General features: G+C 48.4%; 1 protein-coding gene and 1 pseudogene across 3 annotated transcripts in view; one reads left to right on the top strand and one right to left on the bottom strand.

Annotated features, from left to right (window-relative positions):
• LOC149326674 (protein artichoke-like) overlaps positions 1–26,440 on the top strand; it is a 269,121-nt gene that overhangs the window by 188,259 nt on the left and 54,422 nt on the right. The window lies entirely within an intron of this gene.
• On the bottom strand, positions 16,161–17,013 carry LOC149326675 (uncharacterized; annotated as a pseudogene).

Below are 26,440 nucleotides of genomic sequence, written 5' to 3'. Positions count from 1 at the left end.
GTCTGTATCTCTATCAGAGAAGGAGATGATTTTTCTTGATGGCTCGAACAAAATGTGAAAAGTGACTTGCGGTGTGATAGGTTTGTGGGACGATATTTTGGTGCTCTCGTAGTATTTAAAAGCTGGTGTTGCATTCAATAAAGATTCAGTTGAAAATTAGCGCATGTGTTGTCGTCTTCGTTGTGTCCTTGTCTAGAAAGCTGCAGTTTTTCATCATTTGTAGTGAACACGTCTAATAAAGATGCACTTTCTGAAGTCAATCGCGTCGGCCTTGTTATTACGGTAAAGAAACCACTCACTTGGAATCATATTTGCTAGCGCTTAGTGAACACACGGGACAAGAACACAAATACACAGGACAGAGGCTAGTTCTTAAACTGCCGTTTATTCGAAAAACAATCAGTATAAGACAGCTCAAAAATGCCGAACTCACACACGCGCAGTAGCAACGCCATGCTTCAGGAACAACATTTCTTTTTTTTTGACAGATTGACAGACGGGTTGCTGACGCATTTCGAACCTTCATTATCAATGCACATAGCTCCAAAAATTTCACGTTCCGATTGGGTTTTCATTGTGTCTAGAATGATTGTTTCTGAAAAGATTGGTTTGCAAGGTACAGGGTCAGGGTCGCCAGGGTGCCGTTCGATAAAACAGCGTTTGCAGTGCACAGCGAGATTCCCCCCCGCCGATATGGATTCCGTTGCCAAGCGGTGCTCTCTCAGTCGTTCACTTATGCGTGTGTTTGTGTTCTTGTCCCGTGTGTTCACTAAGCGCTAGCAAATATGATTCCAAACGCTTTCCAACTAGCCCAAGTTTCCGCCTTAATAAAACCATTCGCGGCAATTAAAACCTGCACTTATTTTTGCGGTTGTATTGTTGAAAGCATATTTATGTTGATATCACCACCTAGAACCATATATATATAGATTGATCAGATATATAGCTAAAAATCGTTTCAAGGAATTGGAAAAAAAAATGACTGATGACACCTTAATCAGAAAACGTTGTGTGAGCTTCGTATTGTAAGCACTTCGTAATCAGCAGTTGTTGTTGTGCATTCTGCGACCATTTCACAAGATATTGTTTCTTCAAGCAGAAGGGCGACGCCGCCTCCTCTTTTGAATAACGGAATTGAGTGGGCGAGTTGGTTTTCCATCTTGACATCTTGAGCGCTTTCACTGTCAAGCCTCCTGTTTTGTTCTTTGCGGTTTTGATAAAAGCACTGATAGCCCGGACGCTGAAAGACAATCGTTGCTGGTGCGTACCACGTTTCACTCAGCATTACTGCTGTCAGTGGCACTCCGGAAGTATCCAGTAGAATTCATCTTTGTTTGTTTTCTGGATTCCACTAAACTCATGTGATTCATAACCCATGTCGCGAAACCAAAACTTGGTTTAGGCGCCTGTAGTTATAGCTACACAGTACTAAATCATCAAGCTGGGTGATGGCAGTGATTGTTGAGGTATCTGTTTTGCGCACAAATATTTTGCCATTCCAAGTCCGTGCATACTTCCACTTGTATTCTTTTTCTTTGCATTTGCCGCTCCGATAGTTTTCTCATGGCAGGACTCAAGTACTCATTGATAAAGATTGGGGTCTGGGTTTTTGGTTCAAGTTCAATGTTATCTGACATTATCCACTGCTTTCGAGCTTTCTCACGAAAGAAGTCACGGACTAATCTGCGAGTAGACTGCACCACACAATTCTTGTGCGACTTATAAGCTGTACGAGAGGAGCACAATGTGGTGACTGTTTCACTAAATCAACTGGCGGGCAGAGTCGCTGTACTAGAGCTCTCTCTGAGCCGGAATGGACAAAATCAACCTTTAGGTGCTGATGCGGTTCATTGCTTAACCCGGGAGGTTGCTTACTTGAAATTATCATTAGAGGATTCTAATAACCAATTACGTAGAAATAATTTGGTTCCTTTCAGTTTACCTGACTCTGCAGAAGAGGGCTGGGTGGAATCTGAAGAAAAGGCGCGATCATTTTTCCAGTCAAGCCTGGGTGAACTTGTTAGCGCAAGCAGTATCGAGCGTGTACATCGATTGGGACAATACAAGCCTAATAAACATCGTCCAATTGTGATCAGATTCTGCAATTACAAAGATAAGGAACGAGCGCTTTCACACGCCCCTACATTTAGGCCAACTGCTTATGCTATTCGTGAGGACTTCACTTTTGCAGTGAGACAAGCGCGTTCAAAACTTGTACGCCCGCTCTTTGTCAGAATATTTTAAACTACGGCATAATAAACTGGTGATCGACGGGAAATGCTTTTACTATTAACAGATAGCTAGAAAGAAGACATGCGACTGGATGAAGTAAATCTATGGAAGGTCGGCATAACAGTTCAGTAAGTGTATCGCAGGCCTTGACCATACTCGTTGTAAACTGCCAAAGTATTAAAAACAAAATAGATGACTTTGCACTTTTGATCTCTACCGCAAATCCGCATGTTGTAATCGGCACAGAATCTTGGCTTCACGATTTTATTCTAAGCAGTGAAGTCTGCCCTGCCGGTTTTGAAATATATCGTCACGACCGGAATACCAAGGCGGGGGTGTTTTCCCTCTAGTTAATGCTGCCCTAAGATCTTCCTTGTTATCGTCACCTTCGGAATGCGGCGAGTCAGTTTGGTGCAATCTGCATCTAGATAATGGTCGTCTTTTAGCTGTTGGCTCGTTTTACCGTTCACCAGCATGTGCTAATCCTGCGCATCTTCACTTAAAAAAGATTTCGTCGTAGGGGGTGATCTTAATATGCCAACTGTCTAGTGGGACAAGAATAAATGCATTGTGACTGATTCGAGTGCCCTATGGGCCGGTTTTTATGAGATCATATCATCTAATGACCTGTATTAATTTGTTACGGAACCAACTAGACAGGGAAGTAGCGGTGCTTCTATCCTGGACTTAGTTTTTTCTAACACACCATCCATCATTAGCGACGTTGTAGTGATTCCCGGTATAAGCGCCCATGACTGCGTTGTTGCACAACTCGCACCCGTGATTCTCAGAAAAGCACATGCCAGGTCGAGAAGAGTTTACTTCTATGAAAAGGCTGATTATGTTTCAATCTGTACAAGGTTCCAATCCTTCTTACCAGAAATGAAAAGGTTTTAGGCGCAAAAAACAGACAGACACATAGGTAGGTAACAGGACGAAGCGCCATATGGTTCAAATATGAACCAAAACCAACTAGCCCAGCAGCAAGTGCTCTTAGATTCTTACCAGAATTTGATGCGGCCAGCCGAATTTTAGATTACAATGGGCTATGGATAAGGTTCAAAAACAAACTTGAAAACCAAATTGACCAGTGCATTCCAAGCAAATGCATAACTCGTAAAAGACGAGCGGATAAGGCTTGGGTAACTCGTGAGACCCGATTATTTATCAGGACAAGACACCGCCTTCTAGACAGGTACAAAAGAAATAAAGATCCTGCCGTCTATGAGTCCTTAAACCGCCTTGGCAAAGAAATAAAGATTAAGACCAGGATAGAAAAGCTTAACTACTTCAACAAATTGGGAGCCAAGCTGAAAACCAATTCTAAGGAAATGTGGAAATTTTTAAAATCCAATGGAAAAGAGCCCATAGGGCATAGGGATTCCGAAGTTGGTAGACAGTCATGGTGCCGTGGTAGATGAAGGTTATCAGAAGGTCTGTTCATTTAATACTTACTTCCGATCTGTTTTCACTGTGCCCTACTCAGGCGAGCTTCCCTCAGTGTCAGTGGCACTAACCACACGTATGCATGATCTTGTTATTGCACACAATGGCGTCGCAAAACTGCTTCATGATATTGGTTCTGCCAGCCTGGCTCTGTCTGGCTATTCTCTGGCTCTGACAATAGCTCTGGCTATTGCCTGGCTCTGCCAGTGGGCCTGATGAAATTTCTTCCTACGTCCTGCGGGCATGCTTCGATATGATTGCCCATTATTTGATTATTTTGTTTAATAAAGCACTAAGAAGCAGCGTTGTTCATGACGAGTGGAAACTAGGTAACGTAGTGATGGTTCAGCAGCGCAAACACACACAGACCAAGAAGGAGAGAAGACACATAAGTTCAGCGCTGTGTATGTGTCTTGTCTGCTTCTTGGTCTGTGTGTGTTTGCGCTTTTGAACCGTCACTATGAATCTACACCAACTAGCCCAATCTGCAGTTCTTCTATAGCTAACGTAGTCCCGACTCGCAAAGGTGGTTCAAGAAATAGTGTCACGAATTACAGGCCTACCTCGCTCACGTGTATTTGTTGCAAAATAATGGGGAACATAATCTACAGTTCACTGATTAAATATAATAAATTCTTTACAGACTCCCAAATGGTTTTAGGGCTGGCCGTTCATGCACAACACAGTTAGTTGAACTTAGCCATGATCGTTTCTCTGTCTTCGACTGCCGCGAGCAGATCGCCTGCTTTTTCCTGGATTTCAAAAAGACCTTTGGTACAGTTCCTCACTTCCTGTTTCTCCATAAACTCTCCTTTGTTTGCGTCAAACGATGTATATCAATGGATTAAAAATTATCCTGAAGGGCGCAAGCAACGCGTCTTGGTCAACGGTTGTTTTTCAGATATGACGACAGTCACTTCGGGAGTTCCTCAGGGGTCGGTGTTAGGGATTTGCTTTTTTTAATTTATGTAAATGACATAGTAGAAAATGTTAATTGCCGGGTGCGGTTGTACGCCGATGACTGTGTTTTGTATCATTCAATTAAACCGCCATGTGACATAGATTATCTTCAATAAAACCTAGACCGCATTCAAGAATGGTGCGAAAAATGGAGCATGTCTTTGAATAGGGCTAAATGCTACTGTCTTTCCTCTATGCGCAGGCGCACTCCAATTGACTCGGAGTATGTTTTAAATGAGCAGCTTTTATCTAAAGTGTCGGATTATAAATATCTTGGTGTTTACTTTTCGGCTGACCTTACCTGGAGAAAACAGGTTGATTACATAGCAAGAAAATGTTGAATTTTTAGCAAGAAAATGTTGAATGTTGAAGAAAAGAAAGGCATCGAAAATGTTGAATTTTTTAAAAAGGAATTTTAAGGATGATCCTCAAAAGGTTAAGGAGCTTTTATATTTTACTAACATTAGATCAATCATGGAGTATACCTGTGCTGTATGGGACCCTCAAGCCGGAACCCACTATGCTATTCTGGAGTGAGTTCGGAACCGTGTAGCGCGGTTTGTTACTAACAGCTATAGTTTTTATGTTCGTAGCAGCAGCATTAAGCAGGATTTGGAATGGAACTCCCTTAAGGAGCGCTCACTAGAGATTAAACTAAAATTTCTCTACCGCATTTATTTTAATAAAGCTGCCATAAACCCTAAAACATATTTGCTGCCACCCTATTTTACATCGAAACGTTGCGATCATGAATGAAAAATACGCGAGACGCAATGTCGTACTGACGCTTTAAAGCACTCTTTCTTTTCGCATACCACCAATAAATGGGATAAGCTGCCTCATGCTGTTGTTGAATGTCGGTCTGAGAGTGCTTTTCGTGCACTATTGTCGAGCCTGAGGCGTGCGTGCACGCTCACTTATACTTTAGCGACTTTTCTCTGTTTTGCATTGGTACTCCCAGTAAACCTGACAGATCTGTACACACAGTTGATGCCACTACTCGTTGGGTAGTGACTGGGCAGCCCATGTTGTTTGTTTTAAATGTATGTAGTATGTATCCCCCCGGCAATTATGCTGTCACGGCCCTGCAGGAAATTCAAATAAATATTTGGGGCATCTGCCCAGTCAGTGAAACATGGAAATGAAGAAGAAAATAGAAATAAAGTAGTGGCATCAACTGTGTGTACAGAACTTTCAGGTTTACTGGGAGTACCAATGCAAAACAGAGAAAAGTCGATAAAGTATAAGTGAGCGTTCACGCACGCCTCAGTTCCCCGTTGCTCGCACGCGGTGGCAGGCCTCGATGGCATCACTTCCAAGGGGCATTTCGACGGCCTTTGCAATCTTTTTGTTATTTCCATGACATCCTCGTCCTGCGTCTTTGGTATACCTTTCACTTCCACACTGCAACACCGCCTATGTTGTTCGTTTTGTGGTAGTCTCGCTTCTTTCACTTGTGCGCGCAAGGCGTTTCGCTCCTTCTCCAGTTTTTCGACAGATGATCTCAGCTCCATATTCTTCAGTTCAAAGCGGTTCACGCACGTTTCCATTTCTTCATAGCTCTCACTGGTGAAGCCTAGGCTGTTTCTTTTTAATTTCGCGGATGCCCTTTCTTATATCTCTTCGAGCCTTTCGCGTAGCTGAGGGGGCTCTTGTTTAAGCTATCGTTTCAGGTCTCCAAAAAGTTTAACAAGTTCCTTCGACAATGCCACCGAGCAAGAAGAAGGTGCAGTTTAAAGAACGCTATAACAATGACAATGCAGCAAAAGCGACAGTGCGCAGCAGCAGCAGCAGTCACTGTACTGAACTGGAAAAGGAGAGGAACTAAGGGGGGTGCAGGTCGACTACTTTTCCTGCTAAATAAAAGGAGAGGAACTAAGGGGGGTGCAGGTCGACTACTTTTCCTGCTAAATACTGTTCACTTCTTGCTGGCACGTTTGCGGGCAGTGTTCTCTTTGTAGCACGTATTGCAGTATCTCCATCCCAAAAAGTATGTCAGGTTAATTCTAAAACAAAGAAACTCTGGCTCGAAGTTACGACTGCAATGCGCTAGCTTCAGACTGGCTTGTTTCTCGTGGTTTCCTTCCCATTCGAGTTCAGCTGTGAAGAAATTTAGCCGCATTTTAAGAATCTTGTTGAATACCACTGTAAAAGCTAATTATTGCAGAGACAAGTGTATTATGGTTGCATTCAAATTTACGAAACTGAAACACTTGCAGGGGAAGACTGGGTGTCGTGAAGACTGGGTGACAACCAGCGGTTGTCTTGCCTTCGCATCACATGCCCTGCCCAAGCCCATTTCTTTTTGATTGCGACTAGAATGTCATTAACCCGCATTTTTTCCCTCACCCACTCCGCCCGCTTCCGATCTCTTAACGTTAAATCTATCATTTTTCTTTCGGTAGCTCGCTGCATTGTCCTTAAGTTAGGCTGAACCCTCTTTGTTAGCCTCCATGTCTCTGCCCCATAGGTGAGTACCGGTAAGATACACCTGTTGTATACTCTTCTCTTTAGGGATATTGGTAAACTCCATTCATGTTCTGAGAGAACCTGCCATATGTGCTCCACCCTATTTTTATTCTTCTAGTTATTTCCCTCTCATGATCTTGATCAGCGGTCCCTACCTGCCCTATGTAGACATTCCCTAAGCACTTCCACACCCTCGTTGTCAATTGTAAATTTCTGTTTCCTTCCGAGACTCTTGAACATTACTTTGGGTTTCTCCGTATTAAATTTGAGACCCATCGCCCTGATCTGCCTGCTCAAGTAATTGATCATGTTTTGCAATTCATCCCCAGAGTGGCTTAGGCAATGCCATCAGCTAATCTGAGATTACTAATGTATTCTCCATTATCCTCAACTATTCACAATCGGAGCCTTTGAATAACAGGCAGTGAATAACATTGGCGATATTGTCGCTGCCTGCCTGCCACCCTTTTTTTTATTTGAATTTTATTGGTGACTTTATGAAGGACTATGGTAGCTGTGCAGTCGTTTAGATTGGTTGGTAACAACTTTATATCTTGAAGTATTTTCACATAAGACTCTTCTGCACCCTGACTCCGCAATTCCTGCATGACCACTAAGGTTTCGACTGAGTCAGATGCTTTCTCATAATGTATGAGGGTTATATATAGAGGTTAGTTATATTCAGTGCATTTCTGTATGACCTGACTGAGAGTGTAAATATGATGATGATGATTACATGGTCTATAATCTAGCATCCTTTAGGAAAGCCTGCCTGTCCAGTTGGCTGGTTGAAGTCTAAGGGTGTCCTAACTCTGTTAGCGATTACTTTATTAAATACCTTATAGGCAACGTAGAACGTCTTTCACGAATATGCACCAACAAGCCCAGTTTCAAGTACTTCTTAACGTAGAACAAGCTGAGCTGTATGTGATTTTTTAAGCCAACGCTGCATATACCGAGTGACTTGGTTTTCTAGCACAATCTCCCCTCTGTTCTTCAAGAGATGTGCTGTTGCCTACCTGACCCTCATCAGCTGCTTTCCCCCTTTGCATTACTCCGAGAGCTTTCTTTACTTCCAGTTTCGTTACTGCTAGGATGTCCCACTGCTGTCCGATTTGTCTGCTTGCCAACTGCTGGTCGCTTTGGTTAGCCTAGTTTACAGAGCGAGTGCCTCGGGTAGGCGATCGTCCCGGACAGTAAGGATAATGCAGTAAGGATAATGACAGCGTGTGTACTCCTGACTTGGGGCGTGGTGACGTTGTCTTCAGACACGGGAACCAGAAGTGCCGGGAAATAGTAGAGGCGTATCTCATCGCCACATCGCGCATTCCGTGCGTCGCAAAGCCTTCTGTGGCGTTGCACCAGGTAGAACTGGACTATCTTGAGAATACGGCTGCACTGCAATGAGGCTAATGCGCACGTGTGGTTTGGTTTGCTGTTTCTATTGTTTTGGTGTTTCATGCTTTGTGCGCCTGCGCGTGCTGGGTTGAAGCCTTTATAACCACGAGTTTTCCTAATAAAATTTCAGTTGATAGTCAGCGCTTGTTTGTTTGCGTGTTTCTTCCCCTGTCTTAGTTTTTCGCGCTGTACATAATGCTGAATTTCCTGTACTTCGAAGCTTCTGAGGAAACTGTGTAGCTGTCTTTTGTAACACGTGGCTGCGCTGTAATTAATGTTTCTGTGATTACGGTCTTTACTTACTTCTGTTAATATGAACTGAATGCCTCTCTCCCGGAAATAATTCGTCCTTGCTAATTATTGTTGATAAGTAGTCGGTCGTGCCTTTCCGCTCCCTGGCGTGTTCCCCAGATTTCCGTGTAAGTGGTCTATCAGTTCTGTATTTTTACTGAGTTCATCGCTGGCTCGATATCCTCGCAGAACCTATCTACGATCTCGTTCTCTTTGTTGGATGCATGTGCGAAGGACTGGGTCACCTGTAGGTGCTATCTTTTACACAGCTTTATCTTAGCGATATCGTTTGATAACATAATGCCGCTCTGGGGCTGCCCAGGAATTTTAAGGGCCTAAGCGCTCGGCTGGGAACAGAGGCCTCGCTTTTTCTTCTTCCCAGCTAGATCAAAATGATTACCGTTGTTATGTTGTGTTCCAAGTTATTCAATACATTATTTTCGTTAAAAAGCCATGAAAGGGACGTCGGTGTGGTCTATACAGGTGGACTGTATGTCAAGGTGGACATTTTGGCAACATAGGGTGCAATAAAAAGAATATTACAAAATGGTGGACAACTGCGTGAGTTGGTACGGATCTGTCCTGCGTCTCGGTCCTCGTCCTTGTAGTACCTCTTTAACAAAGAATATTAGTAAGCAAAATTACTAATCCACTGTTTAATTAGTGAGGTAGAATGTTGAATTTTACCGCGAAATTGAAGGCCTTAAAATTACTCGTATCTCACAGTAATCTTCTGCATCATAGAAGACCTAAATTGCGTGTGTATTTGATTCAAGCGACAATATTTTATCCGTTCTCATTGCGGCAATGCAAAGTTGAAGAGCGTTTAAAAGTGTTTTTCTACGTTGGATACCGTGACCCAGAATCCGTGTTCTTAAATATTAAACACTTATCTTGACTTCGATTTCGGCAGCCTTAAATAAATAGAAAATAAATTACTTTCTGAGGAAAGCAAGTGACGCAGTAGTTATCTCACATTTCGGTGGACACCCGAACCACGCCGAAAGGGAAGGGAGGAAGATGAAAGTGAAAGAAGAGAGACAGAGGTGCCACAGTAAAGGGCTTCTGAATAATTTCGACCACCCGGGGATTTTTAATGTGCACTGACATCGCTCAGCGGGCAACTTTGGGCTTCGCCTCCACCGAAACCCGGTTGCAGCGGCTGGGTTCTAACCTCGAGCTCTGGCTTATTAGCAGAGTGCCTTGGCTCAATATCGCATTTCTCATTCATGCACCTTAAAATAGAAAACAAGTAAGTCGATTAGACTATTTTAGTTAATTAGTGGTCTTCCGTGCTGTATCACAAAAAGAATATCAGCCCTAGTGCATAATAAACCTTCAGAGCTGCACTGGAGTACATTTCTTTGTTTTAATAAAAATATATACTGCATACTCTAAAACACCGGTATATTGTATTGCAGGTCCTCTCTTTTCTGGAGAAGAAAACGTGGGTATTTGAAAGAATCAGCGTAGGATCAGTCTAAAAAGCCAGCCCTTGTTTTCCCACAACTGTGCTTTGTAGCTAATACTAGCTTATATGTCACATAGCTCTGTAAATGTTCTAGACTTCGGCGCCGTTCTCAACTTCTCCATGGTGTCGCTTCCCAGTCGCCTCCATGCATGGGTCTTGGAAAGCGTCAGTTGCTGCATTCGGCTGAATAGATGAGGTCGCTGCAGGAATGTTGACAGAGTTGTTGAAACTTCTTTTTTTTTGCACCAGCAGCAGCAGAGTGTCCTTAACCGCGTGGCGTTTCATCTTGCGCACTGTTTCTGGGCGTGTGATGCGCCATTGTGAACTTTAGTTGGGTCCTCTCGTGCAAGCCCAATGTGCATTGCGTACTGCGCATTGCACACTGCGCAGAGTTCCGTTACTTCGGTATGTGGCACCACTGTAAGTTCGCATCAGGTAAATGCGGGGTCAATAGCCGCGCTCGAATCGCACCGGCAGTAGGTCATCCAATCGGCAGACACTCAGGAGCAGTGATGTGAAACGTCCTTTGGTCTGTCCTTATAATTTCATGTTTTCCTCGTGGCCCTTATGGAAATGATGTGTAACATATGAGGTCCATATACGGACTAAAGCACAACGCATTCGGAAAGTCTAGAAGCGTACAGACTAGGTAAGACGCAGTAAAGGACATCATGCGGAAATGATGTGAACACTATTCGGAAAGGACATAAGGGATAGGAAAAAGACATTGAAGGCACTTTCTCATATCAAGTGCATTCCGCGTCTTCATAATTTTATGCTCTTAAATTTGTTGCTTTTGATTTCTTTTTTAACATAGAAGCGCTTATTTCTCCATTCGCTCGCTACTTCTTTGGGTAGAATGTTTTTTTTTGTTTTTTTTTCATTCTGTGGCTGCACCGTTTTCTGACGCACTCCTTCTGAATGCGGGAAACACAAGCTGGCAGTTCTTGCTAAAAAGCTGGGCAACATCTCCTTACGCGCCATTCATACGCGTCAGCTGCAGATTGCGTGGGCCGAGCTTTCAGCCGAAGCCTTCCGGGGCCGATGTGTACGGTCCGCTGGCGGCGGCAGACAGAGGCACGCACGTGCACACACAATCCGTGTCAACAGCCTTTGGGCGCCGCTGCGCAGCATCGCGGCCGCTTGATAGGAAGCGAACGCCGTGATAGAGGAGGCGCCTCGTGCGCAGTTTCGCTGACAGCGCCACCAAGACGGGGAGGTCGCCGCTCCAGCCCTGAAACGCAGATGAATTCGGACTTGAGGGGGCCGAGATGAGCCGACTGCCATTACCCTGCCCTAGCAGGCATGTTTCTATACCATGGAGGCACGCACGGTGCCCTGGAGTCTCGGTCATTTCCTGCGTGATGTGTACAAACGTTTCGGTCAGGGAGTTCCGGGTGTTCGAGCCTCAGTAACAGCCTTGCGATTCTCAGTGGACACGATACACGCCTTTGCCCTGCAATAAAATTGCCGCCGCAAAGATTGGAACATTTTGAGAGTGCGGATTCTTAGGTGACGCGATGGGAAGCCATAGTGATGTGTGTGCGTATTCACCGACGCCAGGTCAGTGTTGAGGTTCACTCTATGTTCTTAGCATACAGAATTTCGGTGAGTTTATCGAATGACCCATAGAAGGTTAAAAAAAATGAAAGAAAAGCCATTGGAGGTACATCCTTGTATAAAGTGAGCGTTACTAATACCCCGCGGCAAGCAGGGCAGCTTTCAGTTAGAAAGCTTTGAAGTAAGACTGTATGAGAATGAAACGCACAATGATGAAAGTATTTCAATAACTGAGAAATAAAAATTCCGTTATTATGACATGTATGGAACTGGTGAAGATGCTCAGCATAAACGAATAGTGTTCTGTGAGACGCAGAACCTAAACCTTGGTAAAATGAATGTAAACATGTGCAAGGAGATTATGAGTTACCCACAGCTGTCTCTTTCTAATTGCCTTAGATTCGCTGCGCTCGCAGTCACCTCTAGGCGGACACAAAAACACACTGCAGTCGCAAAGTGTGCGCCTAATCAGCAGCGTTTCCTCGCTTATCGTTCACCCATGCTCTTCGCATGCGCTGTATGGGGAAAGGTCACGAGGCAGGCATTCGCCTTATCTCAAAAGCATTGTCGCGGCTCCCTTAAAACGACCAAGCCTGGCACATAACAATTAACACTCTTGCGGTCCGGAAATCTCTCATCTGACGTACACGCATTGATGACACGTCAACCGTCCCTGACGACACAGCGGATCTTGCAATGTGCTCAGCTGCCGGTGTCATCCATCTGCAGCAATCGAGCCCCTTTGGTTGGACGTTCCCTGCTCCGTAGTCAATATTTTTATACAGGGGTACCGAGACGATCTGCCTTCGCGACGTAACATGTATACGTCACGTACAGAGTGGCACGCGGGGAACTTACGCATCTCCGTCTGTTTAATGCGCCGATGGTTTTACTGCCTCAACAACGTTGAAATTCGGGCTTGTTAGTTCATACTTCGGAGCAATAGCGCAAACAGGACAAGGGACAAAAGAACGAGTAGACACACACAGCGCTAACTTCCAACAACTTTATTAGAAACCAAAGCACAAGAATTTATACATGCATTTTTACCGTGTCATCTCAAAGCATGCGAGCGTAGGTAATCTGTGAGCGTAGGTAATCTACTTCTTTTTTTGAAAGTCTGGCAGAAGGAGTGCTTACACAGGCACTTCCTAACCTGCCTATCTTTTCTGCTTCGATAATTTCACGAGTGCGCTTGTCATTACTTTTCCCAACTAAAAAACATTTGTCAAGTAACGGTTTGCACTTTACACAACGATGGAAAACTCGAAAACGATGGAGAACTCGTGAAAGATTGCAACGCATGTGTAAAGTGCAAACCATTACTTGACATATGTTTTTTAGTTGGGAAAAGTAATGAGAAGCGCACTCGTGAAATTATCGAGGCAGAAAAGATAGGCAGGATAGGAAGTGCCTGTGTAAGCACTCCTTCTGTCAGACTTTCAAAAAAAGAAGTAGATTGCCTACGCTCACAGTGATGTTGCGCATGCTTTGAGATGACACGGTAAAAATGCATGTATAAATTCTTGTGCTTTGGTTTCTAATAAAGTTGTTGGAAGTTAGCGCTGTGTGTGTCCAGTCCTTCTTTTGTCCCTTGTCCTGTTTGCGCTATTGCTCCGAATTACTGCCTCAGTATGCCATGCTTCCATGGACTTCGGCGGATTTCAGCGGCTAACATGAATAGCATAGTACATCATCACCTTCACCCCGGCTAAGCCCACTGCAGGGGAAAGGCCTCTCCCATGACTCTCCAGTTAACCCTGTCCTTTGCCAGCTACGGCCACTGTATCCCCGCAAACTTCTTAATCTCATCCAACCACCTAACTTTCTGTCGCCCCCTGCGGCGGCTCGCCCCACCCAAGGGCCCTACACAAGGGCCCTACATGCCCTACCCAAGGGCATTTTCTCCTCTTGATTTCGAGTAGAATGTCATTAATAGGTGTTTGGTCCCTCACCCACTGTGCCCGCTTCCTGTTTCTTAACGTTACACTTATCATTTTCCGTTCCATAGCTCGCTGCGTTGCCCTCAGCTTGAGCTGAACCCTTTCCCCTCGCACGTTTCTGCCCCATAGATGAGTGCCGGCTTGATACAGCTGATAATACTTTTCTATGTAAGTAAAACAGCGCTAGACACGGGACAATAGAAGAACAACACAGCACAAGGCGCTTGTGCTGTGTTGTTCTTCCATTGTCCCTTGTCTAGCGCTGTTTTACTTACATATGATGTACCAACTTGTCCAAGCCTCCGCCTTAATACTTTTCTCTTGAGGGATATTAGTAAACTGCCATTCATGATCTGAGATAACCTGCCATATGCGCTCCACCCCATTCTTATTCTTCTAGTTAATTCCCTCTCTTGATTCTGATCAGCCGCCACTGCCTGCCCCAAAGTAGACACATTCTCTTACTACTTCCACCACCTCGCCACCAACTGTGAGCTGCTCTTCCCTTGCGAGAGTGTTGAACATTTATTTCCGTTTCAGCATGCTAAATTTTAGACCCACCATTCTTCTCTGCCTCTCTAAACCATTGATCATGCTTTGGAGCTCGTCTCCTGAGTGACTTAGCTAGCCAATGCCGTCGGCGAATCGCAAATTACTCGGGTATTCTTCATTAACTCTTATCCCCAACTGTTCCCCTTTCAGGCCCCGGAATACCTCTTTTAAACAGGCAGTAAATAGCATAGGCGAGATCGTGTCTCGCCCCCTGATATCCTTTCTTGTTTGGATTTTATTGCTGGCTTCATGGAGAACTATGGTAGCTGTGCAGCCGTTATAGATATCTTGCGGAATTTTCACATCAGACACTTTACATGCTGATTCCACCATGCCTGCATGACTGCTGAGGTTTCCATTGAATCCAATGCTTTCTCGTAATCAGTGAAGGCTATATATATATAGGAATTCGTTATCATTCTCCGCATTTCTCTATGACCTGATTGATAGTGTGAATGTGGGCTATTGTCGAGTATCAGTTCATTTCAGTTTATTACCTTAAAGGTCCCCGCAGGGGTTTACATAAGGGGTGGATTATACAGAAAAATAATTACAATGGTTGCCATGTGCGTTAAACATATAATATGATCTGTTGCTGCTTTGGAAAAGTTGGATAGACAGGTGATAGCGGCGATGCTGTGGGAAAGGCCGTTCCAATCTAACGCTGCTCGGGGGAAGAAGGAGGCAGCGAACGTGGTCGTATGGGTCCGAGGCCGGGCAATCCATTTCAATCAAATCCAATCCAATGTAATCTAATGTAATCTAACGTAATGTAATCCAATGCAATCCAATCCAGTCCAATCCAATCTAATCCAATGTAATCCAATCTAATGCAATCAAGGTCAAATGAAGGTCAATGGTGGTCACCGGCCGCGGCCAATCAAATCCAATGCAATCCAATCCAATGTAATCCAATCCAATTCAATCCACTCCAATCCAATCCACTCGGATCCAATACACTCCACTCCTATCCAATGCAGTCCAATGTAATCTAATGTAATCTAATGTAATCTAATCTAATCTAATCCAATCCAGTCCAGTCCTATCCAGTCCAGTTCAATCTAATGTAATCCAATCTAGTGCAATCAAGGTGAAATGAAGGTCAATGGTGGTCACCGCCGCGGCACGATGGTGGTCACCGGCCGCGGCATGCAACGGCGTGAAAGTGCAAGTAGTATTGCTTTCGCAATAAAAATATCGGCGTCAGGATATGATCATGTCAATTCGCTCAGCACATTGTTTAGTTTGTAGGAAAAGTCCGGATCATTGTGCGGTGGCCTGTTACAGATTCCTATCAGCACAGTTCGGGGAGCAGCGTGGCAGAGCAGATATAGCAGTTCTAAGTTAGAATCTACATTGACTAATGATGCTGTAAACTGCTGATGTGCTGATGTACGGCTGTAAACATGCCACCACCATGGGCTCTCTTCCAGTCTTTACGGTAAAGTTTAAAGTTGGGCAGCGCAGCTAAATTTTTGGTATGACTGATATTGTCTTTAAGGAACGAAACAGCGCAACTAAAACGAAGGACCAAGAAAAAGAGAGACACAAACACGCGCTTGGTCCTTCTTTTCTTGGTCCTTCGTTTTAGTTGCGCTGTTCCGTTCCTTAAAGATGCAATACCAACTCGCCCACTATGCTATGTTGCTACATGATATTATCTGTTCGCCACGTTTCTGTAAGAATTAGAAGGGTGCTGTTGGTTAATAAGAGAAGACTAGATACGATTTCCCATTTCGGTAAAACGCTTCGTATGTTAGTAAATACTGCAGATAAGGTAAGTTTAGTTCGGGGGGTGACTGTGGGTGAGTTGCTTTCGAGCGAGCAGAGTGTGATTGCTACGGCACTTCTTTTACGGTTTCCGTCAAGTCGTCGAATATATACTGCTTCGGACCTATGTGCAGTGTTTTAAAGTGCAGTGGGTACTTATCAGATGTTTCTTTTGCTAAACGTAGCAGGTGTCAGCGTGCCTTGCGGAAAGAATTTGAAAAGTCTTCTCCTATGCTGTAATCGGTGTCTTTTAGCTCGCGGGCGTTTTTTAGGATAAATTCTTGTCCTATGGAAAGTGAATTTAACGATAATGGGTCGACATCGTTCACTTGAGTGACGGCCAAGACGATGTGCTCTTTCTATTTCTTTTGGATCTATGGTGATGTCCAAATTTTCAGTGCAAAGGCGGGTGACCAGCTCTTCAGACTCAGAGGATGTTTCCTTTGAGCTAGTATCAGGTAAGCCATAAAATAGCAGGTTGTTGCGGCGCGACCGGTTTTCGGCATCGTCTACTCTGGACTCGAGGTTACAGATTTGGCTCGCCGACGGGGCGGCATCAGTCTTAATGGATTCAACTTCTGCTTTAAGTGATGCGAGGTCCTGATAGTGGGTTTCTAATTCGGTAATGCGCTTACTTAATTCGGTGATCAATTTGTCTGTCGCTACTAACCTGCTGCTGAGGTCTTTTACTTCGCTGATTACCATGCTTTGGCCCAATGTTAGTTTCTGTAGTTCTGCAAGTATGGCAGCATTGTCGGGACCAGGGTAAGTTTCAGTGTCACCGGATTGTATAAGTAACGAATGTACAACAGCAGAGCATTCAACGACAATGCAAGCACAGCACTGCGGGCTCGGCAGCTGAATTAAGAAGTAGTTACTCGATTTCTTTGCAAAAAGAGAGTATGGTTTTCTAACCTGCATGACGAAGCCAAGAGGGTTACTCGTCCGCGCAGTGGCACAGCTGCCGAGCCCACAAGGCGCCGTGGTCCGCGGGTGGTCTCTTATACGAGGTCTGTTAGAAAAGTATCCGACCTTTGGCCGTAGAAAAAAAACTTGCACAACTGGAGCGTTCCAAACCTAGTCATCTTTAAAGTAGTCTACTTGGGACTCCACACATTTCTCCCAGCGGTGCTGCCATTGTGGGAAGTATTCCGAAAAGGCCCTTTTCGGAATGGAGTTTAGCTCAGCTGTCGTTGCAGCCATAATGTTCTTCCTTGTCTGAAATCGCGCTCCTTTCAATGGCCTTTTGATTTTGGGAACCAGCCAGAAATCGCAGGGGCCATATCAGGACAGTAAGGAGTCTGTTGAACTACAGGAGTCTGGTTTTTCACCAAAAAATCTGATTCGAGTGCGAGGAATGTGCAGGAGCATTGGCGCGATGGGTGCGCCAATTTCCTGTTGACCTCAGCTCCGGGTTCTTGCGCCGCACAGCATCACGTAGGCAACGGAGGACATCCCTGTAGTACTCTTTGGTCATTGTTTGACCCTGTAGAGTGCATACTCGTGGTCTGCCACACAGAGGGTGTCAAAGAAAGCAGTCAGCATCACTTTCACATTGCTGCGCAATTGGCGGGCCTTCTTAAGTCTTGGTGACGTGGAATGCTTCCACTCTGACGACTGGGATCTGGTTTCCGGGTCGCACCTGTACACCCAAGACTCGTCACTAGTGATTATGATGTTGATGAAGTCGGGGTCACTGTTTGCGGAATCCAGCATGTCCTGTGAGACTTCAACACGAAGCTGCTTTTGCTCCACCGTGAGCAGCTTCGGCACGAATTTCGCCGCAACTCTCTCCATAGCCAAATCTTCGGTGATAATGGAATGTGCGTAGAAATTGCTCATGTCCACCTCTTCTTCAATTTCTCGGATAGTCACGCGACAGTCCCGCATCACCATAGCGTTCAGTTCGGCAATGACCTGGTCATGTTGGCATGTTGATGGCCGATTGGAGCGTGGCTCGTTCTCCACCGATGTGCGGCCATCTTTAAAACAATTGTACCACTGCTTAATCTGTGTGCTGCTCATAGCATCGTCACCGAAAGCCGTCTGATTATTCCGAATGGTTTCCACTTGCCTGTCGCCCAGTTTATGGCAAAATTTGATGCAGTAGCGCTGCTCCTGTCACTCCGCCATTTTCCTTGCAATAAAAAACCGACGAGAGCACTGCGCACCGCCTCACTCAAATGCTGCGTCCCAGTGTCACGAAGTGGGAGCACGCCACCAATGGGCTCCACACTCTCTGTTACCAATTCTAGGGGAGGAGAGACAAACACCCAGGTGCCAGATCTTAAGCAGGACCGAGTGGCTAACCGGCGATAGGTCCACGCCTGACCAGCCGCTGACCGGAGGCACGACACAGGAGTCGGGAATGAGAGTGGATAGAATTTAATTAACAAAGAGAACAACACTTCACCAACTCATCAACAATAGCACAGCATAGACACAGGACAGACGGAACAAACTTTAGCTTTGACACACAGTATCAAATATGACAGGCGAGAGGAAATACAAATACAAGGCACTTTTAAAGGAAAGAATTTAGGGTATAGTTCGCAAATGTGGGAGTGGCGGGGGCTTAGCTGTTCGGGTGGTTGAGGTCCGGTCCGAGATAGGCGTCGGGCTGTCGATGTCGGGTCCCCGGAGTCGTTACTCGTTGCCCAGACACTTCGCGACGAGCCGACCACCTCTCGGCTGACACTTCACACACACGCGCGGTTAGCTAGCACACCGCCACATCCAAGATCTCCACCTCGACTGCTCTCCGCCACATTCCACAGTCCCCCCGTAGTGTCCCCCTCTCTCCCTCACCCTCCCCGGACAGCCCGGGGCCCGGGACCGACGAATCAGAGGCGGCGACGAAACGTAAACTATCGCGCCGAAACGTCCCGCGCCGAGCCCCGGCTGGCACCGCAGACGCCCGAGCCCGTATTCCGCGTACAGGAGGTCACTGGCCAGACAACTGCTTTCTCACCGTCGGAGACCAGACAGCGAGAAGTGTGCGCGTGAGGAAGGGGGGGGGGGGTGCGCGTGGGGATGCTTAGGACGGAGTCCCCGCCGCCGGGCTGAACCGCCGCTGGGGAAAATCGCAACTGGCGCGAATTCTGTTTCACCCAGCGACTGACGCTATCGGCAGGCGGGAAAAAATTCGTGCATGCGCACGAAGGTTCAAGGTCACGTGATGCAAGCGCGCTTGTTTCATATCCGTCAGGTGTTCGCAAAAAAAAAAATAAAGTCGGATACTTTTCTAACAGACCTTGTAGCTGTCGAAAAACATGATGTCTGCGGCGATTGTATTTCCCACGACGAACGGATGGTCCGAGAGCCAGGTGGGGGCGAAATCCAGGCAAACGTGACGTCAGCCGCTGTTATGGAGTTGGTATCAGCTTCATGACTGCCGTTGTGGTGCTGATAACTTGGCCGCGCGTCGACGCAGGCGGCAGCCAGAACAGGCAACAGCACATGTGTGAACACAGGATGGAGCACCTGCATGGCGAAGCCAAGAGGGTTACTCGTCCGCGCAGTGGCACAGCTGCCGAGGCCACCCGAAAACCGAAAGCCTGCATGATTGTTTGGCCGATTGAAGTTTAAGGTTGTGCTGATTCTATTTGCAGTTACCTTGTAGACGACGTACATTAGGGCATATGTAAAGCCATTTATTAAGCATTGATATATTTATCTTATACAGTAGACTCATGTCAGTTTAATTAATCCAAGGAGTGAAGAACAGCTGCTAGTTTAGCAAAAGAGAAGGTTGTACTACAGCCACTTCTTTCCCACTTTTTTTTCGCAACCTTCCACGTGACATTCACGGCCTGACAGTATCCCTCGCCCGCCGCTGTGGTTGTATTTGGACTTAGTGAGGAAGCGCTCCCAAAGTTAGGCTGCATTTATCTGATTATAAACACATTTGAAAATAGAGGGCAACAGAGCCGCGTTCGTAATCAGTGAGCAGTGCCCCGTACATGATATGGAGAAATCCCCTGGAGCAGTTCCGACCAGCGGAATGGCTCCTGAAGCGCGTGTTTAAGTTATGTCTGTGGAAAGTGGTAAAACCCATATATGGACACACTGCAAGGAAGAACGAGAAGGAAGGAGCCCTTTCGCATGGCTTTATTTTCGTACAGCGTTTGCAGATATGGTCAAGTATTTTTACACAGGGGCCAGGGCTCTCCTACACGAGCTTGATAATGTCGCTTTCTGCATTTTCTGTTACAACTGGAGCCTCTCAGGAGTCAGTGAAAGATGTCAGTTTTATTAGTTCCTCTCTTTTTGTAATGAGTTCACCTTGGATGCCGTCTCAGGAAACATAAAAAAATAGATTCTTAAAATAGATTCTGAACTCTACTTAGTTCCTTCACCAAAACGCAATACCAGAACGAAACACTCACAGAATTTAACAGAGTATAAATTCAATTCTGACACCTTTCGTTATTCATTTTTCCCGCAAGCGATTAGGGAATGGAATATGTTACCTGCAAATGTTGTTAGCTTTGAACCTCTGAGTAGTTTTCTTTGTCACCTGTCATAAGTGTTTATCTGAACTTTTAAGTAAGGCATTGCTTGTACTTTTTCGAAGAAATATTTTTTCACACTGTGCTTTATATTGTGTTTAATACTGCGTCTTTCATTGTGGAACTATATCCCATGATAATCCCTTTTACAAAGTTATTTTAGTTGTGTGAACCTTCTTTGTGAGTTTTTTGTGACGTACCTAAATAAACGAAAACAAACATGTACCCATTCCTGCAACAGCCTTGAAAGAGGCTAGCAGTATGTTCCAAATAAAATAAATAAAATAAAATAGTAAAGTACGCCGATAGCAGCCAGCTAATCTGTGCCCGCGAATAATCTGACTACTCGTTACCGCAGAAAAATGGGTTGGTTGGTTCATCATCTTCATATTAAACAAGTGTTCCCAGTTCATTTGAAACATGGCGGAAGACAAAGTAAAAAATTGTAGGGCAGATTGCACTTCTGTGCAAGAACACAGCGATGCTGGTTGAGTCTGGTTCGACTACGTTAAGCGTGATTATACTCCTTGATGCATGCTCAGCAGTACGATATTCGGGATTGGACCGAAGTCGCCGCATCCGTACTCGAGCAGCGGCACGTCAGCTTGCGCGCCGCGCGTCCTCTTCTTCGGGAGAGAGAACCTTTTTCCGCGGCCCCATCTATATTTTTGTATTAGTTGTCGTCCGCCCCGACAGGGGGCGTCAGGCGTCCGTGGGTGACTTCATTACTGCGAACGCAGCCACCACTGCGCACGAATAACGGAATAACCTCCGGCTTGAACAGAATCGCTGTTAAAAAAAACATACACAACAGGAACCACCACTGATAGTTTATTGCAACTTACCACAATATATACACGCAGGAGCGATCACCCAACGCCACCAGAGCACATAAAAAAAGCGAGTTTGTAGCCGCCGCGGTGGCTCAATGGTTATGGCGCTCGGCTGCTGACCCGAAAGACGTGGGTTCTATCCCGACCGCGACCGGCAAATTTCTTTGGAGGCAAAATTCTAGAGGCCCGTGTACTGTGCGATGTCAGTGCACGTTAGAGAATCCCAGGTGATCGAAATTTCCGGAGCCCTTCACTACGGCGTCCCTCATAGCCTGAGTGTCGCTTTGGGACGCTAAATCCCCACACAAACCCAACCAAAAAACGGGTTGGCAATTAAGCGTACCAGTACCCAATAGGGTGGAAATAGAAGACATCATTGAGATATTTCCACAGAGTAATCTGAGAGCACGCGTCATTTAGGAATTGTACTTCTTTCGATGGATGATAATACTACCGAGGTAGTGCTTTCATTCTGTACTGATAGGGCCTCAAAAATCTGCGCTGTTAAGCCGGTTGAGGCTACGCAGAACATGCGTGTTGCTCTGTGCGGAAGTGGTGTGGCTAAGCCGCGGCTGCAATGGACGACCACGCTGCTGTACTTGACAGCAACGCGGTGCTCTCGCTATTGAGCACGGAAGGATATACTATTTCAATGTGAAATAACTTGGTGCTGCCATTCTTAGTCTTCGGCATTCCAAACATTCCTGGATCTAATGTTCGACGAAAAAACGCCGCGAGTAAGTATGTTTTCAAGTTCATTCGTATCTAAGTAACCTATTATTTTTGAGGTCGAGAATGCGCTTGCTTGCGCTAACCTGAGAACGAAGTGGCCATTTTAGACAATTTTAAGTGATAAAAGCACCATAATATACGCACTCGTAGACGTGGATTGTATGTGCTTGTAGCGGAGAATGCCGGTGGGGTGATAACAACCGCGCGGTTGTTGTGCGGGGGGCGGGCCAGTGTGCCGGCCACCAAACAGCCGGGCGCAGGCTAGGTTGACGCTGCACAAAGACTGAGCCAAAGACAACACGAACTGTTGAGTGCTCTTGTCCTTGCCAGTCTAAGAAGCGCACCTCTTGCATATGATCCCGTCCCAATCCCGAACACTTCTTAACCAATGCTTATGGCAGATACAGCGGTGCCGTCATTACAGCTCCGAATGTAGAGTGTGGGAGGGTTCAGATCAGACGTAGGAACCGCTACGTACACGTCATCGTTGGGTTGGCACAGGTTACCTTCCATTACTGGAGATTTTATATCAGCCAGACGGGACGTTTTATACACGTCCGACAAAGTGAGCACAAAAATTCGTCTTCGAATGCTTCTTTATCCAACTTTGCACGTAATTGCAGCAGAGGTGCAACACAGCCATCCTCTACAAACAAAGAACAACTAGTGCAACTTTAGAAGCACTCTATGGTCACAAATACTCATGCGCTTGCATAACTGACACAAATGTACCCGTGCATGATAATAAAAACTATTTATCCTGCACGACAGGCGTGTTGTACGAAGAGCACGTTTTTTAGTTTTTTTTATCCTGGAAAGGAAAGCATATAATTAAGGCGTCCCCTGAATAAAGAAGATGAGCGCTTGTGCTCTGCGCGTGTTCATTTGTCAGGCGTTGTTCTCGCGTTTTTTCGACCTCAAGGCGCACAGGTCGCGTCCTAAATAATACGACTGTTCGATTGTACAGCTGAATGGGCGCCACTCGCCAAAATGTATCGTTCGACCCCGTGTCTCGTCCTCACTTTTTCCTATATTGTGATGGTCGTTGATCGCCGACGGGAGTTGGTGGTAAACACAAAGCAGAAAAAGAAAAAAAATCAGCTCACAACGTAGGGATCGTTTGAAGCGATAGATACGGGAACTCCCAACAATCAATCAATCAATCAGAACTATGTACCAACTGGCCCAGCTCTCCACCCTACTCAATCAATCAATCAATCAATCAATCAATCAATCAATCGGTCGTCGGTCGGTCGGTCGGTCGGTCGGTCGGTCGGTCGGTCGGTCGGTCGGTCGGTCGGTCGGTCGGTCGGTCGGTTCGGTCGGTCGGTCGGTCGGTCGGTCGGTTCGGTCGGTCGGTCGGTCGGTCGGTCGAGTCGGTCGGTCGGTCGGTCGGTCGGCGTCGGTCGGTCGGTCGGTCGGTCGGTCGGTCGGTCGGTCGGTTCGGTCGGTCGGTCGGTCGGGTCGGTCGGTCGGTCGCGGTCGGTCGGTCGGTCGTCGGTCGTCGGTCGGTCGGTCGTCGGGTCGGTCGGTCGGTCGGTCGTCGGTCGGTCGGTCGGTCGGTCGGTCGGTCGGTCGGTCGGTCGGTCGGTCGGTCGGTCGGTCGGTCGGTCGGTCGGTCGGTCGGTCGTCGGTCGGTCGGCTCGGTCGGTCGGTCGGTCGGTCGGTCGGTCGGTCGGTCGGCTTCGGTCGGTCGGTCGGTCGGTCGGGTCTCGTCGGTCCGGTCGGTCTCGGTCGGTCGTTCGGTCGGTCGGTCGTCGGTCTCGGTCGGTCGGTCTCGGTCGTCGGTCGGTCGGTCGGTCGGTCTCGGTCGGTCTCGGTTCGGTCGGTCGGTCGGTCGGTCGGTCGGTCGGTCGGTCGGTCGGTCGGTCGGTCGTCGGTCGGTCGGTCGGTCGGTCGGTCGGTCGGTCGGTCGGTCGGTCGGTCGGTCGGTCGGGGTCGGTCGGTCGGTCGGTCGGGTCGGTCGGTCGGTCGGTCGGTCGGTCGGTCGGTCGGTCGTCGGTCGGTCGGTCGGTCGGTCGGTCGGTCGGTCGGTCGGTCGTCGGTCGGTCGTCGGTCGGTCGGTCGGTCGGTCGGTCGGTCGGTCGGTCGGTCGGTCGGTCGGTCGGTCGGTCGGTCGGATCGGTCGTCGGTCGGTCGGTTCGGTCGGTCGGTCGGTCGGTCGGTCGGTCGGTCGGTCGGTCGGTCGGTCGGTCGGTCGGTCGGTCGGTCGGTCGGTCGGTCGGTCGGTCGGTCGGTCGGTCGGTCGGTCGGTCGGTCGGTCGGTCGGGTCGTACGGTCGGTCGGTCGGTCGGAGTCGGTCGGTCGGTCGGTCGATCGGTCGGTCGGTCGGTTCGGTCGGTCGGTCGGTCGGTCGGTCGGTCGGTCGTCGGTCGGGTCGGTCGGTCGGTCGGTCGGTCGGTCGGTCGGTCGGTCGGTCGGTCGGTCGGTTCGGTCGGCGGTCGGGTCGGTCGGTCGGTCGGTCGGTCGGTCGGCTCGGTTCGGTCGGTCGGTCGGTCGTCGGTCGGTCGGTCGTCGGCGGTCGGTCGGTCGGTCGGTCGGTCGGTCGGATCGGTCGGTCGGTCGGGCGGTCGGTCGTCGGTCGGTCGTCGGTTCGGTCGGTCGGTCGGTCGGTCGGTCGGTCGGTCGGTCGGTCTGGTTCGGTCGGTCGGTCGGATCGGACGGTCGGTCGGTCGGTCGGTCGAGTCGGTCGGTCGGCTCGGTCGGGTCGGGTCGGATCGGTCGGTCGGCTCGGTCGGTCGGTCGGTCGCGTTCCGGTCGGTCGGTCGGTCGGTCGGTCGGTCGGTCGGCGTCGGTCGGTCGTCGGTCGGTCGGCTCGGTCGGTCGGATCGGTCGGTCGGTCATCGGTCGGTCGGTCGGTCGGTCGGTCGGTCGGTCGGTCGGTCGTCGGTCGGTCGGATCGTCGTCGGTCGGTCGCGTACGGTCCGGTCGGTCGGTCGGTCGTCGGTCCGGGTCGGTCGGTCGGTCGGTCGCGTCGGTCGGTCGCGTCGGTCGGTCCGGTCGGTCGGTCGGTCGGTCCGGTCGGTCGGCTCGGTCGGTCGGTCGGTCGGTCGGTCGGTCGGTCCTCGTCGGTCGGTCGCGATCGGTCGGTCGGTCCGGTCGGTCGGTCCGGTCGGTCGGTCGGTCGGCGGTCGGTCGTCGTCGGTCGTCGCGTCCGGTCGGTCGGTCGGGATCGGTCGGTCGGTCCGGTCGGTCGGTCGGACGGGTCGGTCGTCGGTCGGTCGGTCGGTCGCGGTCGGCTCGGGTCCGGTCGGTCGGTCGGGTCGTCCGGTCGGTCGGTTGTCGGTCGGTCGGTCGGTCGGTCGGTCGTCGGTCGGTCGGTCGGTCGGATCGGTCGGTCGGTCGGTCGGTCGGTCGTCGGTCGGTCGGTCGGTCGGTCGGTCGGTCGGTCGCGTCGGTCGGGTCGCGTCGGTCGGTCGTCGGTCGGTCGGTCGGTCGGGTCGGCCGTCGGTCGGTCGGTCGGTCGGTCGGTCGGTCGGTCGGTCGGTCGGGTCGGTCGGTCCGGTCGGTCGGTCGGTCGTCGTCGGCTCGGTCGGTCGGTCGTCGGTCGGTCGGTCGGTCGGTCGGCGGTCCGGTCGGTCGGTCGGTCGGTCGGTCGGTCCGGTCGTCGTCGGTTCGGTCGGTCGGTCGGTCGGTCGGTCGGTCGGTTCCCGGTCGGCTTCGGTCGGTCGGTCGGTCGGATCGGTCGGTCGGGTCGGTCGGTCGTCGGTCGGTCGGTCGGTCGGTCGGTCGGTCGGTCGAGTCGGTCGGTCGGATCGGTCGGCTCGGTCGGTCGGTCGGACGGTCGGGTCGGTCGGTCGGATCGGTCGGTCGGTCGGTCGGTCGGTCGGTCGGTCGGTCGGTCGTCGGGAAATTTTATTTCGCGCTAAGGAAAACACTTGTGGCCAACAAGGGGAAGCTTTGGGCCAGTTGGTCAGACATGTTGGGGAGGAGGGATAACCGCAAACTTGACAGGACTGAAGATCGAGAAGAGGACAGGACGAGCGGTAACTAGCAACTGAAGTTTATTGAAAAAAGACATGTTGCAGCAAAGGTTGCATCTGCGCATAGCGTACGGGAACTAAGATAGTGACACGTGGAACACACATAAGATAATTAATGTGTGTTCCACGTGTCACTATCTTAGTTCCCGTACGCTATGCGCAGATGCAACCTTTGCTGCAACATGTCTTTTTTCAATAAACTTCAGTTGCTAGTTACCGCTCGTCCTGTCCTCTTCTCGATCTTCAGTCCTGTCAAGTTTGCGGTTATCCCTCCTCCCCAACTTGTGGC

Source organism: Amblyomma mixtum, chromosome 10, assembly GCF_055824585.1.
Source record: "Amblyomma mixtum isolate Tamu chromosome 10, ASM5582458v1, whole genome shotgun sequence".
Taxonomy (NCBI): Eukaryota; Metazoa; Arthropoda; class Arachnida; order Ixodida; family Ixodidae; genus Amblyomma; species Amblyomma mixtum.
This window is presented reverse-complemented; position numbering and strand designations above follow the sequence as displayed.